We start from the raw sequence: 18955 nt of genomic DNA on the forward strand, positions 1-18955 counted from the left end.
GTTGGTGGCAAAAGAACAAAATTTGCCTGTCTGTACATGTTTTTGGGAGGTGGGGGGGGGGGGGGGAGTACAACCACCCCTTATAGAAAATGAACACCTCATCCATTTCCACTCCCTCCCCATTCCCTCCCAGGCATTTTGTAGAATCAGAAGATTTTGAGGTGGTCACAAGGATTCAGTGTGTCCTAGAATAGGCTGTAGTTAGAGGGGACACAGAAACTCCCTAAAACATATTTTCATCTGTATTTGCCAATGCTAGCCAATCTAAACCTCATTTTAATCCCACAGGACGAGCTGACCAATACTGGCAGAACAAGAATAAAGCTGTCATCGCCAATAAAAATGGTCCTATGTCCAATGGGCCAATGCTGCAACTAGAGTTGGCCAAGTTGAAGTGTTACTGCTTTTTTCACATCAAAAGTTATTTTCGCTTGCTTATCATAAACCTCTCTCCTTGGAGGTTTCAGCAAATGCCTATGTCTATAGCCATTTGGCTATGTCTATACTATGTGTGCATAATTTGTACCCTATAGCTTCATTATGATATAACTTATTAGAGTATAATGCAGTATATGATTGCATATATACTGAACCTCACCTAATAAAGTTTAACTATTGAATACCCAAATACTCCACAAGAAAGGTAATTCATAGCATGGGCCTGAGGTATTAACAAGGAAATATGCGGGCATTTTGGCTCAGAAACAAATATCTGAGGGGTATTCCAAAGACCACTTGGTTCTTCTCTTTCCTATTTACTAATTGTTCCAGAAAGGGTCCCTTTTTTATTCAAACTTCTCAGTGACAATTTGAGAAACAATAAAAACAACATCACTGACCAGTTATTGAGTACCTAGTACGTAACTAAGGACTATTCTAAGCATATTGTTTCAGTTATTTGAGTCCCAACAATCTTATGAGAACTAACTCCAGATGGTCCAAGCAAAAAAAATACTTACTGAAGGGGTGTCTCACAGAATCACCAGAAGGCTGGAGAGACAGGCTTAGAAAGAAAAAGAGGTCTGGTGCTGGGCTGCCAAAACACAAACACCCACGACACCCTTCTTTCAAACTCAAACAGAGATTACACAGCTTCTTTGGGCAACACAGCTTAGTCGAGGCTCATAATTTTTGAATCAGAAGAAAGCACTCCTCATTACAAAGGGAGATTCCACCTGCTGTAATTTAAATTGTACCTTACCCTGCCCCCATCTTAATAAGTGGTGACGGAGAAATGCTGTCCCCGCAAAACTCAACTTTCCTATTCCCGAATTCTTATTAAACCTCTCAGACTTCCCTTTTCTAGGCTGTCAGTTCCCTTTCTCAGTTTTCATAATACATACATTCATCCTTTAAGATTGCAAACTTACTGCAGAAATGACTACATCTGACCTGCAATGTGAACTCTCAAAGGACCTGATGCACCGCCAGGTACTCAGAGTAATCAATAAATGTGTCAAGATGGAAATCAGCAGCCCTGTTACTAATAAAAACACTGGATTTTCACAGCCCATGTTGGGGATGCCTTCCTTAGCAAGGTAGTTATATTAATTTTACAATGCCGGAACAGCAGGGGAAATTTTCCACTTATAGTGAATAACATTTCATTGAAAATACAGTGTAACTCATGCCATGCTCTTGAATTATGGTAACCTCGAAAAGTGATCCGCTGAAAAAAAAAAAAAAAAAAAAAAGAAATGCTTCCTCAGGCTTCTCCCTATTTATCTTCCTGATTAATAAGACAATACTACTGAATGCTGATGAGACTGACTTTAAAACCCACAATGGAGGGGAAATGGTCCATGCGCCAGAACCCCAACTGGCAGCTTCTCTAGAATGAAGCATCTGAGAACCACTGCAAGAAGGCAGCATCTAATGCCTGCCATTCCACGCAACCGCCTCAACTCCTCCCCCACTCCCTCCGCCCCGCCACCACACGCACACAGCTCAATCTCCCTGACGGGTTAAATGTATCATTCGGGAGAGGAATTTAAATTTAGACCCACTTTCCTAGACACTAAAACTGTAACAAAGCAAGCTCTGATAATAAAAGACAGATTTCACTCCACGAGCACTGGAAAGACCTCAATACAATGGGAAGGCAGAAAACACACACGTATCTGCCCCAACAAATTCAATAATTACAGTCATTCTGGTTGTTCCTCTCTGTTGTCCCAAACCTGCACATCATCTGCCACTGGATAATCACAGAGGAGCATCCCATCAGAATGACTCCGCTTTACCTCGCCCGAAACGCAAGTCAGACACAAAAATGACGGGACAGCAAGCCCTCAAAAAAAGTTAGTGTGGGGCGAGAGAAAATTATAGTCAGAAGATAAACAGACTAAACTCCTTCTCTGTTTTCCTTGCTTTTTGGTTTTCTTACTTGAAGAAAAGCTTGCAGGGCCTTTGTTGCTGATACATTTTTAATGTTCTCTTAGGAGAGTGCAGGGAAAGAATAAAAGATTCACACCAACTTTCAGACCAGATCTTCCCTCCACTCTCTGCATTTGTTTCCAAGATGAATACCACCTGGCTGCCTTAGATAAGGTGGGGTTTTCTGTGTGTGTGTGTTTTAACTATTATTTCTTTGTGTATAGGGAGGGTGGGACCGTTTCTATCTTTTCATAATTCTGATGCTTAAGAACCCAATCATTTGGTACCATTATCTCCCTCATGCACTTGTTGAAGTTAAAAACAAAAGATATCTAATTTTCCATTTCAAATCAGAGATCGATGTAAGCTTAATTTATAACACGAATTTCCTTTCCTACAATGGAAGAGAAGTGATGTGAGGGGCTTCGAAGACGTCAGGGATGAGGAGACTCTGCAGGACCAGTAGACCTGCTCAGCCTCTGAAAATTTACTCTGTGCCTATTTGTGATAAGACAATGCATAAAGTTTTGTCAGCTAACTTCTATTATTTTAAAAATATAAAACCAGGCAAGAAGAGCTATACTAGAAGAAGGGGCAGAATCAGGTATGTCAGGGTCAAATGCTTAAGACGACCTCTAGGCTAGTTGAGACTGGCCTCTGAGCCACAACCAGCCCATATAGGGCATTTCTGCAAATTAGAAATACATCTCTTTGGGCAAAGTAGCCCCCCAGGCCCACAGTTCGGTAAGCAGATGGCTTGGCCAGAGAAGAAGGTGTCTTCTGCCAATTAGATAAGGGTGCCTCTTCCCGTGGGTGGACACAGCCCCATGCCAGGACACAAAGTCTGGCAAACAGAACATGAACACCATCTCTCCTATCTGCACCCTCAGCAGGCTGCCCTTGTGCAGTAGACAACCTGCCCAACTCGATGCAGTGGCCCTGCCAACCCTGTGCTTTTCCAACAATTATAATAATAGAAATTTCCAGTTTCCCATCAATGGAAACGAAATTTTGTTTATCTGTAAGAAGCTTTGAGGTTTATGGCAGGCACTACTAAATGTCTCCCCAATATTTATTCTCCCTCTCTTCCTTGGGAATTAACCCTGACTTTATAATAAAAAAAAAAAAAAAAAAAAAAAAAACACATTTCCCTGCTTCCTTTGCATCTAGATGTTACTATGTGTGTCCTGGCTAGTGAATTGTAAATAGAAGTAGTGTGCGGAATACGAAAGGATCATTAAAGCGAATTTTCTGTAATATAAAGGGAGTTTTCGTATCCACAGCTAAACCTTAGGCACACCAATACAGTATTTTCTCTGAGTAAGAGAAATAAGATATGCTTTGTAAGTAAATTGCTACAGGTATCTCAACCCCAGCAAACACTTAGAACAGTGCCTGGCATATATTGGGTGCTTAAAATACGTATGTTGAATGAAATAATTACCTAATGAATGTTTTAGACCAAAAGAATACCAACTAACATTTATTTGCAGCCCATGATAAAGCAGAAATGTAACATCAAGTAACAAGTAATCTAGTAACATTCTCCCATTCAGTGTTTTCAAACTTTTTAATACCACGACTCATCATAATAAAAATATTTTATAATAATATCTAATACTCACCATTACTAAGGGCAATGCACTCTGGTATTTTCTATTTTATTCTACTTTAAGAGCTAATTGTGACCTACCAAAGTGACTTCATGACTGACTTATGTGACAACTCGGTGTTTGAAATCTGTTTAAAAATATACACTAGACAGACTAACTTCTCTATTAGCTTTTCTGTTAACTAACCAATAAGAGACAACACTAACATTTAATTTTTAAAGTTAAAAACCAAAATTTTTAAAAAATTTTTACTGGAAAGAAACAGTGGCACAAATGACCAAAACACTACTTTTCTTTTGTTTGCTATTTTTGTACAATAGTTAAATATGATCACAGATGTCTTGAGAAGCCTACAACAAAGCAAGTAACGAGGCTGTCCTGGAAACCCTCACTGAGGGCTGGTTAGCTGACCTGTCCTTCTCAGGTATCAGCCCCTGCTTCCTGTTCCACTCTGGCACAGGGCAGCGTCCTCTCTCAGCACTCATCAAAGCCATCCTTTCTCCAACCTGGTGTTCATAACCTTCTACCCTGGGTGCTTCAGGTACTTGCACTAACCGATCTCTTTGCTGATCAGGGATTCACAAATGTGCTTCCCTTCTCAGCCAGGATTCTCTCTGGGTCTCCAGATGATCTTAAAGAAGAGAAAAACATCATGGAGTAGTAGAAAATGGTCTGCAATGGGAATGAATATAAGACACTTGCATTTTAATTCTTAGCATCTGGTGACCATGGGCAAGTGAAGTAATATTCTGGTGTCCCAACTGCTTACAAATGGAAAACAAGCCTGATGTCTCAGGCCTGCCTACTATGTAATCTACCACAGTGAGCAGACATGTGTCAATGAAGAAGGTTAACGATGAGATGTGAAGGCTTCTGTGAAAAGTGCCTTCCTCCACAGATTTTGGCGAGCACATAAAGAAGTGAGGATCGACAGGATAATAGAAAAGCACTTCGGAACACTTAGAGGACCTTCTAACGCAAACATAAAGCTACCACATAAACCTTGTAAACATAATCAAATGTTAAAGAATTGAAAGATCATCTGCTTCATATCCTGTATTCCTCTCACAAATATTAAGCTCACAGACTCCGAACATTTCTTTCCAAATCATGAGCCTTTGTTTTCTCTGCTGTAAAATGATGATGATCTACCCTCTCTGTTACAAGTCTGTTCCAAAGCATTCTTTGATTCCACATCAGTGACATAAAACTAAGTGCTAATCTCAATTCATTGTCTTGGTATTTCATTTTCCAGCATAACCAACACATCACTCTCTTCTAATATAGTGGTAAGAGTGCTAGCCACTTTCTTTTGACACATCTATTTAACCAACTGCATATATATTGAGTGTTTTCCAGGTGTACAATATACTAGCAGCTGATGATACACAAAAGAAGCATAAGAAACATTTATCCCTCAAAAAACTTACAACAATTGGCAGACAAAGCTCATTTGATGAACAAGTACTAAGCAGTGCAGTCCTATGTGAAAGTTCATTGGCAATTTGGAGATGAGAGAAGTCAGCACACGCTTCAGTGCAAGGCTTCTGCCCACAGTGGTGCTTGTATTGAGACCTAACAGATGAATACACGTTTTTGTTTTGTTTTTTGTTTGTTTGTTTTTTTTAAGACAGTCTCACTCTGTCACCCAGGCTGGAGTGCAGTGGCGTGATCCCAGCTCACTGCAACCTCTGCCACCCAGGTTCAAATGATTCTTGTACCTCAGCCTCTCGAGTAGCTGGGATTACAGGCACAAGCCACCATACCTGGCTAATTTTTGTATTTTCAGTAGAGATGGGGTTTCACCATGTCGACTAGGCTGGTCTTGAACTCCTGACCCCAAGTGATCCCCCCCATCTCAGCCTCCCAAAGTGCTGGGATTACAGGCATGAGCCACTGTGCCCGGCCCAGATGAGTACGCTTCGGATGAACAGGCAAAAAGTGGAAGGATAATCCAGTAGGAACACGGGAGCAAGAATGAACTGTTCAGAGGATGATGAGGGCACTAATCAGACTTTAGATCTGCATTTGAACATCATGAAGGGAAAGAAGGCTTATAGGCAGGATGGGGCCACATCAGGAGAGGTTTTCAAAACCGGGTTAAGGACTCTGGATTATCTTCTGCAGGGCCCGGGGACCATGATATGTTCTTGGTGATGGGAGTGACATTTAAACCACTCCCATTTGTTTTTTTTAAGCATGAATTACTCCTTCCAAATTTGCTAGAACTTAGGTTGAATTTATGCAGACATGATAGGGTAAAATGAAGTCTCCAGTTCTCATATGTCCTCCCACATGCAGGATCTCCTAGCAGCGTACTTCTGGCCTCTCTCTGACTCCCCCAGTAATTCTTCTCCAGGAGAGGAGGAGTAACTTGTCATTTTGTTGAGCTTGGGATTGAGCCTGTCCCATCCTCTCTTCTCCTGGGAGCCAGGCTTCCAGCAGAAAGTACATATTCGGGAGAGGGCACAGAGGCTCACACCTGTAATCCCAGCACTTTCGGAGGCTGAGGCGGGCAGAGCACTTGAGGTCAGGAGTTCAAGGCTAGCCTGGCCTACATGGTGACACTCCATCCCTACTAAAAATACAAAGATTAGCTGGGTGTGGTGGCCTATGCCTATAGTCCCAGCTACTAGGGAGGCTGAAGCAAAATGATCACTGGAACCCAGGAGATGGAGGTTGCAGTGAGCCAAGATTGTGCCACTGCACTCCAGCCTGGGCAACTGAGTGAGACTCTTGTCTCAATAAAAGAAAGCACATATTTGTCTCTGCTCTTCCCCAGCACAGGTTCTATAATGTGTCTGGGTGAGTCTGTCTGTCTAATTCTCAGGTTGAATATTGGGAATGTTTGTCTTCAGGAGTAAACCCTATTCTCTGGCATCAGTTCTACTGGTAATAAAGATAGTGTTTTAATCTTCTTCCATCTGCCTCATTTTTTGTATTTCTCAACTTGTCACAACTCAAATGGGGAGGAGAGCCCTTTATAACTCAATTAAACTATACTGACTTTTCTGAAACTGCAGTACAGATCCTCAGCTGTGCAAATTCAGTTTCCACTGATTCACAAAAATGCTTTATACTCTAGACCGAATGCTTCAGTGAAATGGAACTGTACTCCAGACACTGTCAACTGATGCCAAATGACAGAAGGGACACCAAGACAAACTCATGGCAACACACAGGCAATCCTAACAGAGAACCCTGCACAGGAAATTCAAAATTGTAGTTGGGTCCCCACCACCCTCCTGTCACCCATTCTGGCATCTCTTCTTCTCAACTTCTCAATAATCTAACCTTTCCTGGGTGTCCAAACCCCACACCAAACCATGACACCAGGTGTGACTTATGGCCAAAGTAATTCCCAAATTATATTTTCCCCTCTCCTTTACTAACCCCCTGTCCACACTGTGTACATGAAAATCTGTATTATAGGCCCTCTGAATTAAACAGCAGGGTGTACACAAAATGAGTAATCAGTAAAATGAACTCTTCTAGAGAGTGACTGCATTTTAAAGGATTAATATGTGATGAGACTCTAAATTATAACATGTTGACTATGTGAGGATGAAAATTCTGAGTACATCCTTCCCGGATGGGCCTCTGTCAATAGCCCCTTGCCATCCCCACCAAAGGCTAAGGGGACATACAGGCCATTTCCAAAGGTGGGGGGGAGTTTGTTTATTATTATCATTATCATTCATTACTACCACTATTAACAGTAGTTCCAGAAATAGCCACCATTTATGAAGTACCAGTTCTGTGCCAAACATTGTGTTAGATGTTTTACATGTATTATGTTAATCAATTCATCTTGATAGAGTAAAATGGTAGGTAGGTATTAGGATTCTCATCTTACAGCTAAGAAAAGTGAGGCTCAAAATTTGCCCTAGAAGCACACAGCAAGTGGCAGAAGCCACATTCAAACCTAAGTCTACCTGATAATAAATTTCATGTTTTTTACACTATTTTGAGGAGAAGGCATCAAGGCAAGAATTCAAACAATTTCCTGGCATTCTTGTCCCCTGCCCTCTGAAAACACAGCAGAAATCCTTTGAAATGGAATATCTGTATCAACCATTTGGAACACGTCGTCAAAGACACTGTCTCCCATTGTAAGAGTTCAATTGATGGCGTTTTAGAGGATTTGTAACCACTCCCTGCCCTTTTACCTCCCTGCCATCCTTCTGCCAACCAGTTCAGCTACATTTGTCAGAAGAAAGCTGCTCCCAGTGACAGATCAGGACTTTACTGCAGAAAACAGCTTCTGCAGAGAACTCACAGAGCACCCTACTCCTGGAAACCACAGAAAGAGGTGAAATTCATTATTAAAATGATAAGAGGGGGAAAAAGAGCTTTATGTGAAAGACACCCACTTTCCTACTGTCACTGGAACAAGGGCCAACAATATAGAATCAATGCCCTCAGATGTGTACAATTACGACAATGCATTAAGCTGCCACTCACAGAAGCATTAACTTCTGGTCCTCACTGCTCCTGGCAATCCCTGAAAGTACTCATATTCCTCAAACCTGGGTCATGCACAGGGACTGACTCCACCAGCACCTCTGAGAGATGTAAAAATGGAGTCATTTAGACACAATAATAACTTCATTACTCTAATCACAAAACAGTGCAGTTCCTGCTCCCTGGGCCCCAGGAGAATACTGGTTATCAAATATGGATCTCCAATTATTCAAATAATTTAAAAGCCAGAAAATATACATCAGACTGCCAAACTTGATTTGAAATTCAAGGTTCACAAAACTTTTTTTTGTTTGCTTGTTTTGTTTTTGTTTTGTTTGTTTTATTTTTGAGACAGGGTCTCACACTGTGGCTCAGGCTGGAGTACAGTGGCGTGATCACCACTTACTGTAGCCTCAACATCCCAGGCTCAAGCAATTCTCTCAGGTCAGCCTCCCAAGTAGCTGGGACTACAGGTGCATGCCACTACACCTGGGTGATTTTTGTATCTTTTGTAGAGACAGGGTTTCACCATGTTGCCCAGGATGGTCTTAAACTCCTCAGCTCAAGCAATCCTCCTGCCTCGGCCTCCCAAAGTGCTAGGATTACAGGCATAAGCCAGCGTGCCTTGCCTTACAAAACGTTTTTTATTTTTGAGATGGAGTCTCGCTCTGCCACTCGGGCTAAAGTGCAATGGCACAATCTTAGCTCACTGCAAACTCTGCCTCCTGGGTTCAAGTGATTCTCATGCCTCATCCTCCCGAGTAGCTCAGACTACAGGCGTGCGCCACCATGCCTGGCTAATTTTCATATTTTTAGTAGGGACAGGGTTTCACCATATTGGCCAGGCTGGTCTCGAACTCCTGACCTCAGGTGATCCACCCACCTCAGCCTCCCAAAGGCTGGGATTACAAGCATGAGCCACTGCACCCAGCCTGCAAAACATTTTTAAGAATATCTTGTGGCAGTGGTTCTCAACCCACGTTCCATGTCAGAATCACCTGGTGAGTTAGCTAAAAATACCCATGCTCATGCCCTATCCTGATCCAGTTAATTATCTCCAGGTCTACTGCCAGGCATCCCTTGTTGCTTCTGATGTGCACCAGGCTGTGGACCACTATCACAAAGCCTCCTGGTCATTATGACCATCAAGCACAACTACACAACACAGGTGCTAAGGTGCCATTTAAGATATTTCAGTGATGGAGTAACAAAAGCTTTTTTTTGTAACCTAGGTTTTTGCTGAGCAGTACTTTGTACATACAAAGATGACCAATCACACTCTTCAAAGAAAACTCAAGCCCAGGAGGTTAACAGGCATTTCAGATCACAGGGCGATGTCAGTGGTGAGGCCCCTGGCCTGCACTGCCCATTCGATCATCAAGTTATCCCGCTTGACAGATACTGTCTTCTACCACCTGCCACATGAGACAAATATTTTCCAGAGCATGTAAAAAGATTTAAAATCTCCATTGAAGGAAAACAAAGGAATAATTTGAACGCTTCTAAAACTTCATTATCCATTGGATAGAATGCTGTACATTCTTGAATAAGTTAATTGTCCAAATGAGCACTAGCGGGTTTCCCAGGAATAATAGGATTTGACTAATTCCCAACTAGGACAGAAAGACCCATTACAGAAGAGCCAGTGTTTTCAATTAATGAGAACAAGAATCCAAGCACTGTTGAAAAACCAAGGTTGTAATACAGCAGTGGTTCTCAGCCCTGGTTCTATGTTAGAATCACCTGGAGAGTTATCTAAAAATACCCATGCTCATGCCTTTCCTGATCCAGTTAAATCAGTTAAATCCAGTTACCCATTTTGTGGCCTGCCTTCCACCACTAAAAAGAAGCACGGTCAGTAAGGTGTCACATCTCTAGCACTATGAAGTACAAAGTGACCCTAACTTCATTCTGTGCTGCTACTGCCACTCTCGTGATAAAAAGGATTCCATGTGAGAATGTGCAGATTCATTAAATAAAAATATTGTTCCTTCTTTTTAAAGTAAGGTCACCCAAAATTTAAGCCTAAGAGTCTCTTCTTAGATCCACTAGATGGTGCAAGCTCTCTTTTTCCAGCAGACTTACCAGGAGGAAAGGACATTAAAAAATTAATATGGGTGGCTGAGTGCGATGGCTCATGCCTGTAAACGCAACACTTTGTGAGGCCAAGGTGGTCATATCATTTGAGGTGAGGAGTTCAAGACCAGCCTGGCCAACATGGTGAAACCTCATTTCTACTAAAAACACAAAAAGTTAGCTGGGTGTGGTGGTGCACGCTTGTAATCTTAGCTACTTGGGAGGCTGAGGCAGGAGAATTGCATGAACCCGGGAGGCAGAGGTTGCAGTGAGCCAAGATTGTGCCACTGCACTCCATCCTGAGCAACAGAGCAAGACTCCATCTCAAAACAAAAACAAAAACAAAAACATATGGGTGCCCCCAAGCAGCCCATGCACTGCACAGGATCCTTGAGAGGAAGAGGAGTTGCTGTCTCAGAAATCTTTCTATTTTGCAATTAACATAAACATAAAATTTTTCCTCAATTCTTCTTTGGGAGCTCAGGAGTTAAACCTAGGCCGTGAAAGGAATCATGAAACCAAGATTTACTTCCAAGGGGCCTAATGGAAAGAGATGATACTGAAGCCTAGAGATCTGGAGATCTGGAGATCTGGGTTAGGTCCAAGCTTGACATAATGTGAGCATGAGCAAGTCACTTAACCTCTCTGGTCCTCAATGTCTTTGTCTGAAAAATGAGGAGCTGGAACTAAATAATCTCTGGAATTATGTCTAGTACTGAAGTTCTACAAATGTACATAACAATCATTTTTCTATCTCCAATTTAATCTCTCCACTTAGATTTGGCAAGAACCTTAAACACAAAGGACATGTTTCATGAAATCAATCCATCCAATCTGTGAAGTTTTTAAAGCTGAGATGTTATTAATTCATTTAGAGAAAAACCGATATATTATTAATTCATTTACTGAAAAACACTTATACATAGAGCACCTACTGGTGCCAAGCATTGGGCTAACACTGCGTCAGGGAAAAAGGACACAGAGACAGATGAGTGCCTCACCTTTGCTCCTCCATGAAACTGAAATGGATTCTAACTTCAGACAAACAAAATGCTATCTTCAAAGAAAAAAACTGGATGGTTAAAACCTACTCGTTGTATTAAAGCACTTAACATAAATATAAATATTACACATGCTTAGTCAGAAAGTTTGATGTCTTGATAAATAACCATAGCAATGATATATTGCCAATTATTGTACCTTGATATCTCATAGGCAACGCAAATGAAAAACAGTATAGAAAAGTCTGATGCAATGATACAATTTCATTTCTACATGTAGAGAGCACATTTCAAACATCATTCTTGGAGCCATGACTCATTCTTCAGAAATATATTTTGGTTCATTTTTCACAGAATACCTATATCTTCCTTTGAATTTTTTCAGCAGTATCTGTCTCAACTCTGGTTCTCTTTTGGACTTCCACAACATTTAGGAGTTGCTTACATAGAGCACCTACTGGGTACCAAGAAACAGCCATCTCTAGCCAATCCTAATCACGACCACTCACCCCTGTGCAAGTGCCTCATTTTTTTCCCACTCAATGCTACCCCACAATGTTAGCTAAACATCAGTTCATCAACCTAAGCTGACCACTACAGTTCTCGTTAGCTTTCTCTCTCATTCCCTCACATTTGCTACATACACACACACACACACATACAAACACACACACACACAGGCTCCTACCTACTTACCATATCTACATTCACATGTTCATTTATTCAAGAGATGTCAAAATACCTATCACACACTTGGCAATGTACTATAAATGCTGCTATAACATTTGTTCAATGAACGAATGAACAAACAAACATGTATGGTTCCCTACTCTCATGGTGTTTACCACCTGGTATGAGAGGTACAACACAACAAATCTATAATGATCATACAAGGTAATCTTCAAGTGCCACTTGGGTGATGCCAGCAAACTCTAGAGAAGTGAAGGGTTATTGCCTATGCCTGGACTGATCAGGAAGAATCTGGGAGGTGGCATGCAATCTGGACATTGGAGGATGAGAAGATTTGGATAAATATAGTTGGAAGACAGATAAATACAGTTGGCATCTCAAGTGGAGGAAAGGCATAAGCATGGACATTTAACTAGAAGGCTGGAATCACACTCAGGGTATAGCAAATGGCCCAGAATAGCTGGAGAAGTGAGTCTATAGAGAAGGAGGTAGAAGGAGCTTTGGGATTAGCCTAGGAAAAGATTCAAATGGTTAGGTTCCACCAAGTCTACATCTCTGAGTTATTTCTCCTAATAAACCTGATTTCTACAATTCTCTACCTATTTCCTCCTGGCAATATGCCAAACTTGATAAATTACAGTGGAAAGATGATACACACAGAGCCTCTTCTTAGATCCATTAGATGGTGGCATTATGGGGTGGCATGGAATGGGAATAAAAGAGCTGTTTAGTCATCTAAATCTATTATTTTTCCAACAAGTATGTAACAATAAAAACAAAAACAGTAAAAAGAGTTAACTCATACACATTGTTCCAGGCACCATTTTAAAGTATCAACTCATTTACGCTTCACCAATCCTGTAAGGTAAAGCATTATTATTATCGCCCCTATTTTAAAAATGAAGAACACGGCTCAGAAAGATTAAGCATTCTCCCAAAGGCACAGAGCTAGCAAGTGGCAGAGCTGGGAAACCAATCTGGGTAGTCTGACTCCAAAATCCACATCATATTAAATCCTTCACAAATAACTTATTCACTAGATACCACTACATCTAGGTTCATGTCAATGAATAAATGTGCCTTCCTCTTTCCTCTCTATTTTAAGTTTACTTACTTAAGCCAGCATTTTTATTTATTTTAGTTTTGGGGTTTTTTGTGTGTGTTTTTTTGGCACAGCATTAGATACAACATTAAAGTGATGGGATGCCTCAAGATACTATCAAATTGGCTATTGGCCAAGGTGATATAGATCCTATGGCCAATTAGTTCACTACTTGTTGTGTGATTATGCAAAATGAGAGGAAATATCTGGGCTTCCATTCACATAACAATATGCCCAGGTATCAGCTGAACACATGCCACATGCCTTACAGGAAGTCTCCTTGTCTACAAAACATTCAAAGACACAGTGCTTAACTACACTGGAAACTCAGCACAAGACTTCAGATAGTAATTACAGATATTCTTTAAAAAAAAAAAAAAGAAGCAAATATTCCAATTGCTTCTATTATATTTCCATATTCTCAGAGGCTTTCCACCATAAACATTTGTCATTTCTTTATGTTACACAGTTGCTCCACAGTATAGCTCTGGGATAAATAATGGATTCTTACAGGCTTTTCTATATGTAGATGAAGACAAAGCATATTTGTATATGGATCTAAATGTCTGGGTACATCATCTTTCCACTTAATAACCTAGAAAATGGGAAGTGAAAAAAAGTAATAACGGTTATACACAGCTGAAGAAAATCTTCCCATCACATCTTTATTACGTAACTTCAAACTATAAGGAACACTCTTTTCCCTCCTGTCCACAGCACCAAGGCATCTGGCAGGACTGGGTCAGAGGCAGAACAGTGATATCTTATAGTATTCTGTGATATACGTGACATCAGTGAGTGGCCAATATTGCCATCCCAAGCTGATAACATTTCCATTCGAAAAAAGTTTTATGGTATTGAAATCACTGTCCACATATCTTAATAGCACCACACGGCAGAGCAGGGTTGATTTCATAGTAATAAATAATGCCACTTGGCCAGCATCCTGAACAATGGGAGGTACCTCACTCAATCAAACACTACTCACACATTAGAGACCGAAACACATTCTTGGAACACGTAAGCCTTAAGAACCCAATAATGTCCTTTCACTACTTGCCTTTAGATACTACTACTAAGTCTTAAGTTATATGAAATATTTTGAGGTTCCTTATCTCCACTTTAATACCTTGCTCATTTGGAAAAGTCTTCACCAAAGTGCTTTTATCTACCTTCTCATCTGATGTTCACAGTCTTGGGAGGCTGACAGGGTGGGGATTACAACAGAAGACAAAACTGAATCCTTAACTGGGTTAAGACCCTTGAGAGCACACATAACTAGAACCCCTGTCTTCTGAATCCTAGTCCAGCAAAACAGCATAAATAGCAAAAGTGCCGGCACAAGGGCATAGATCAGTGTACCTCCAAGTGCGATCACCGGAGCACCTGGGTGCCAGCTCATATGCAAATTCCTGGGCCTCAACCCTACCTATTAAAGCGGAATCTCCAAAACCCAGGAGTTTGCAATGAAGAAGTTCTTCAGTAACTATCTGCACATTCAAGTTTGAGAACATGTGACACTGAGAATTAGAATAAATAGGAAAACAATTATGTAAGCAACTGAGTTGACACATTCTGAGAGAAATAAAAGAAGAGAAAATCAAAAGTTAGGGGTCAGGCGTAGTGGCTCATGCCTGTAATCCCAGCACTTTAGGAGGCCGAGGTGGGTGGATCACCTGAGGGCAGGAGTTTGAGACCAGCTTGGCCAACATGGTGAAACTTCGTCTTCACTAAAAATACAAAAATTAACTGAGCACCGTGGCATATGCTTGTAATCCCAGCTACTCGGGCGGCTGAGGCAGGAGAATCACTTGAATCTGGGAGGCAGAGGTTACAGTGAGCCGAGATCGTGCCACTGCGCTACAGCCTGGGTGATAGAGTGGGACTCAGTCTCAAAAAAAAAAAAAAAAGAAAAGAAAAAATCAAAAGTGATGCTGGCTGTGAAATAATATAACAGTATGTTAAGGAGCAACAAGCATATTATCTAAAATCAAAACACTATAGTGACCAAAACTGGTATAAAATTTATTGGTTAGTAACACACAGTGTCATGTGAAGGATGTCTCATTTTAGAGATTCAGCTGGTTACGTAAATAAGTAATAATAGGTACTATGTATTTAGCACTAAGTGCCAGAGACAATGATAAGCACTTTAAATGCATAATCTTACTTAGTCTTCACAAAAGCCCAATAAGGTAGGTATTATTATCTATAGATTATACATATACACAGATGAGAATACCTGCCACAGGCACATAAAGTAGCAAAGAACTAGACTCAAACCAAGGTCTTGCTAACCTCAAAACCCATTTCTTGAACTGCCAAGCTAGGCAGCTTCCCAAAATTGTATCCGTTGAATGTAATGCATTAATTGAAGATATTAGATGGTACACACTAACTTTTAGTTTTCAATTCATAAAGAATTTCCAAGTCAAAGCCTCTTACACTTGTTGCTAAAATTTTCTAGATCTACTTAATAGCTGGCTCTCACTGGATAGAGAAATTATTAATTTAATCTGTCTAAAACTGGTCTGCTTAATATGATTTTTTCAATCCAGATTTCATAGTGCTACCATCATTCCATGTTACCTAGTTGTAGGCCCACAACAGGACTGGGCCTTTTAATTACCTCATTCAACTGTGTTTACTGATTGATTATCGTGATGGTTACATCTGGCCCTCTGCTTCCACGGTACTCTTCTGTTTAAGTCCAGGGGAACTGAGTAGACAGAATGATTGCTTGGGCTCCACCACTCCCATCCCAGCTGAGCCAGGCTCCTTAATTATGGCTCCTTTGGTTACAACTGGATCTCGGACAGCATCTGATAATGTAAGTGTGAGATGGCACCAGGGGCACTGAGCTTTCCTGCCAAGTTTAAGAATCCCCAGCTTCCCCAGTTGCTGGGTGGCTCTAAAGGGAATACCTGTCTGTCCCAGAACCAGCTGGAGCCTGCCTGTAAAGCTGTGGAGACAACAGCAGCAACTTCTATGAAGAACCACCTCATTTCTGCAGGACATTGTTGGAATCCCCCTAACTTTATACCAGACCAGCAATCTGTGGGCTGAGGTGGGCACACAGGTATGCTTTCAGCGCAGTGGAGAACAGAATGTAAGTCACTCGCTTACTCCAGGCATGGTAAGAAACAGGCAAAGTTCCACATGAACAAATATAGCTCAAGATTATGACAGGAAGAGGAATAAGCAGCTAGCAAAAATAGAACAAGACAATGTTCAGGAGGCTTCAGTGATTAAAAACAGTGGGTCAATAAGGTTGACAATGTTTTGTGGGGTTTTCTGCAAATTATTGAAATATATAAGTAGAAATATGAAATCCAGAGATCAAAAAAAGGATTCCTCTATATCTTTTAGTATGGTTCACCCCAGAGATGGTGCCTTGTTTCTCAACTAAGTCAAGGGAAGCTACAAAAGATTTAACAAAGCACCACCAAACTTAAAAAACAGAATTTCAAAATTCCAAAGCCAAGGTGGTATCTTACATTCTGTGCTTGATTCCTTCTTCCCATTTTCCACTGAAAGGAAGGACATGATCAGTGAAATTCCACAGCATTCTAGGAAACCAGGCATAAAACTTCAAGATGTTTTTCCTCAGGAAGTGGCACAGATGACAACTGACAAAAAGCACAGACGGCTAAAGCAACCAAAAATCCAACAGGAAGTCTGCCAGAGAACCAGAGGACTTGTGTCTACCCTTCTCCTACTCCAGAACCCCCACTACTGTCTCCCAGACTAGAGAGGCATGAGGAAGAACGGACAGGAGAAATGAAACTAAATCATGGTTGAATGGCAGGCTGTCCTGCCCACTCCTCACTATGACATAAGCGATCAGTGTATTCCTCCTGCAAACTCAGCACCAAATGATAGCCCATTAATATTTTATAATGGTGATAATAATTTGAAGATGGTACTTAATTGCTCTTAAAATCTTCAGTCACTATTTTCACTATGCCACTTACTCACTATGCCTAGCCAGTAAGAGCCAAACTGGGATCCACCAGAGTTCCAGCCTGCCCACCCACACACACACTAATAGCAAGTGGGTAACTCACAAGTGTGGCTGTTCTCAGCCTCTCAAAATTTCCATCTTTACTTCTCTAGTCCCCAAAAACCTTCCATCCATCAACCTAACTCAATAAGCCATGAATTATTGAGCTTGCAGGATGCAGATCATGAATATGTATGTGCGTGTTTGGAAGACAAGATTGTAAAACAAATGGGCTCCACCGTGGCTTATATGAACCCAGTACACATGCCTTTAAGGAAATGGCTGAAATTATTCTACCCAAGTATATTGTTCAAGCATGGTTTCAGCACACAAGAGATGGGGGAAAAATCAGTTTTTCTGGTAGATTTTTTGCTTCTGTCTTTCCAAGTGCACTTGTATGGCATAATCTGTTGAATGAAACACAGCTGGCTGCTCCTGGCAAAAACCAAAGGTGCAGGCTTTCCTTGAGGTCACAGTTATCGTTGCTAATGCCTGTGAGCTGCCTGCAGAAAGGATGGTATGTAATTATCTTCCCTTCCATCCACCTCTTACTTCAGCACATTCACCTCGAGGTCTCTACCTCTACCCACTAGAGATAGTCCCAAACTTTTGCCATAATTTCCTAACAATCTCTTTTCAAAAAGGAGCAAAACAACCCACTAAACAAAAGACTACCCTACCCTAGTTCACAAGACATTTGACAGAAATAATATGACTGAGCCTGAGGTGCTACTTATACAACCTATTCCCATCCAAGCAACCTACCAGTCCCCTCTTTCTAATCCTGCCAGATCCAGGACAAGCACTGACGCCATCTTTGGCTGCAGCCACCAACTTTCTATGGGTCTCCCACCAGCCCAGGACCCTGAAACCACACATCTGGATGGAGATTTTCCCAAGCTAATGCCAAAACCAATTAGACTGCTTCACTTGTTTTTGTCTGCTACAAACCTCATTTCCTGTTCCACATCAGTTTTTATATGATACTTGCTCTTAAACACAGAACCCACCAAAAACTCATTTTTATTAATTATTATTATTATTATTTTGAGATGGAGTCTCGCTCTGTCACCCAGGTTGGAGTACAGTGGCATGATCTTGACTCACCGCAACCTTCGCCTCCTGGGTTCAAGCAATTCTCCTGCCTCAGTCTCCTGAGTAGCTAGGTCCACAGGCGCCCACCACCATGCCCAGCTAAGTTTTGTATCTTTAGTAGAGACGGGGTTTCACCGTGTTGGCCAAGCTGGTCTCCAACTCCTGACCTCAGGCGATGTGCCCTCTTCGGCCTCCCAAAGTGTTGGGATTACAGGTGTGAGCCACCACGCCCGGCCCAAAAACTCATTTTTAAATTGCTAAAGCCAAATTAAGAGTCATGAATATGATTTCATGCCAAAACTGCTATTTTGAGCTGGTAGTTCATGTGGTGTCCAACAGATGTCACTGTGTTTCCCTCATACACTGAAAATATCTCCTAGCACCCCTGTGAGTTATTTGAAAAGGCCCAGGGCTCCTTGGTGCACTCTCTGGGAATGACAGATGCAGGCCCTTCCAGGGGTTTCTGGAAAGAGCAGGGAAGCAGGGTCAAATGCAAAACCACCTAACAATAGAAAGGAGCACGTGCTCGGAATAA

General features: G+C 41.4%; 1 protein-coding gene across 1 annotated transcript in view; it reads right to left on the reverse strand.

The window, feature by feature from the left end:
• The window catches only part of FAM160A1 (family with sequence similarity 160 member A1), a 94822-nt gene that overhangs the window by 38851 nt on the left and 37016 nt on the right, over nucleotides 1-18955 (reverse strand). The window lies entirely within an intron of this gene.

Source organism: Piliocolobus tephrosceles, chromosome 3 (genome assembly GCF_002776525.5).
Source record: "Piliocolobus tephrosceles isolate RC106 chromosome 3, ASM277652v3, whole genome shotgun sequence".
Taxonomy (NCBI): domain Eukaryota; kingdom Metazoa; phylum Chordata; class Mammalia; order Primates; family Cercopithecidae; genus Piliocolobus; species Piliocolobus tephrosceles.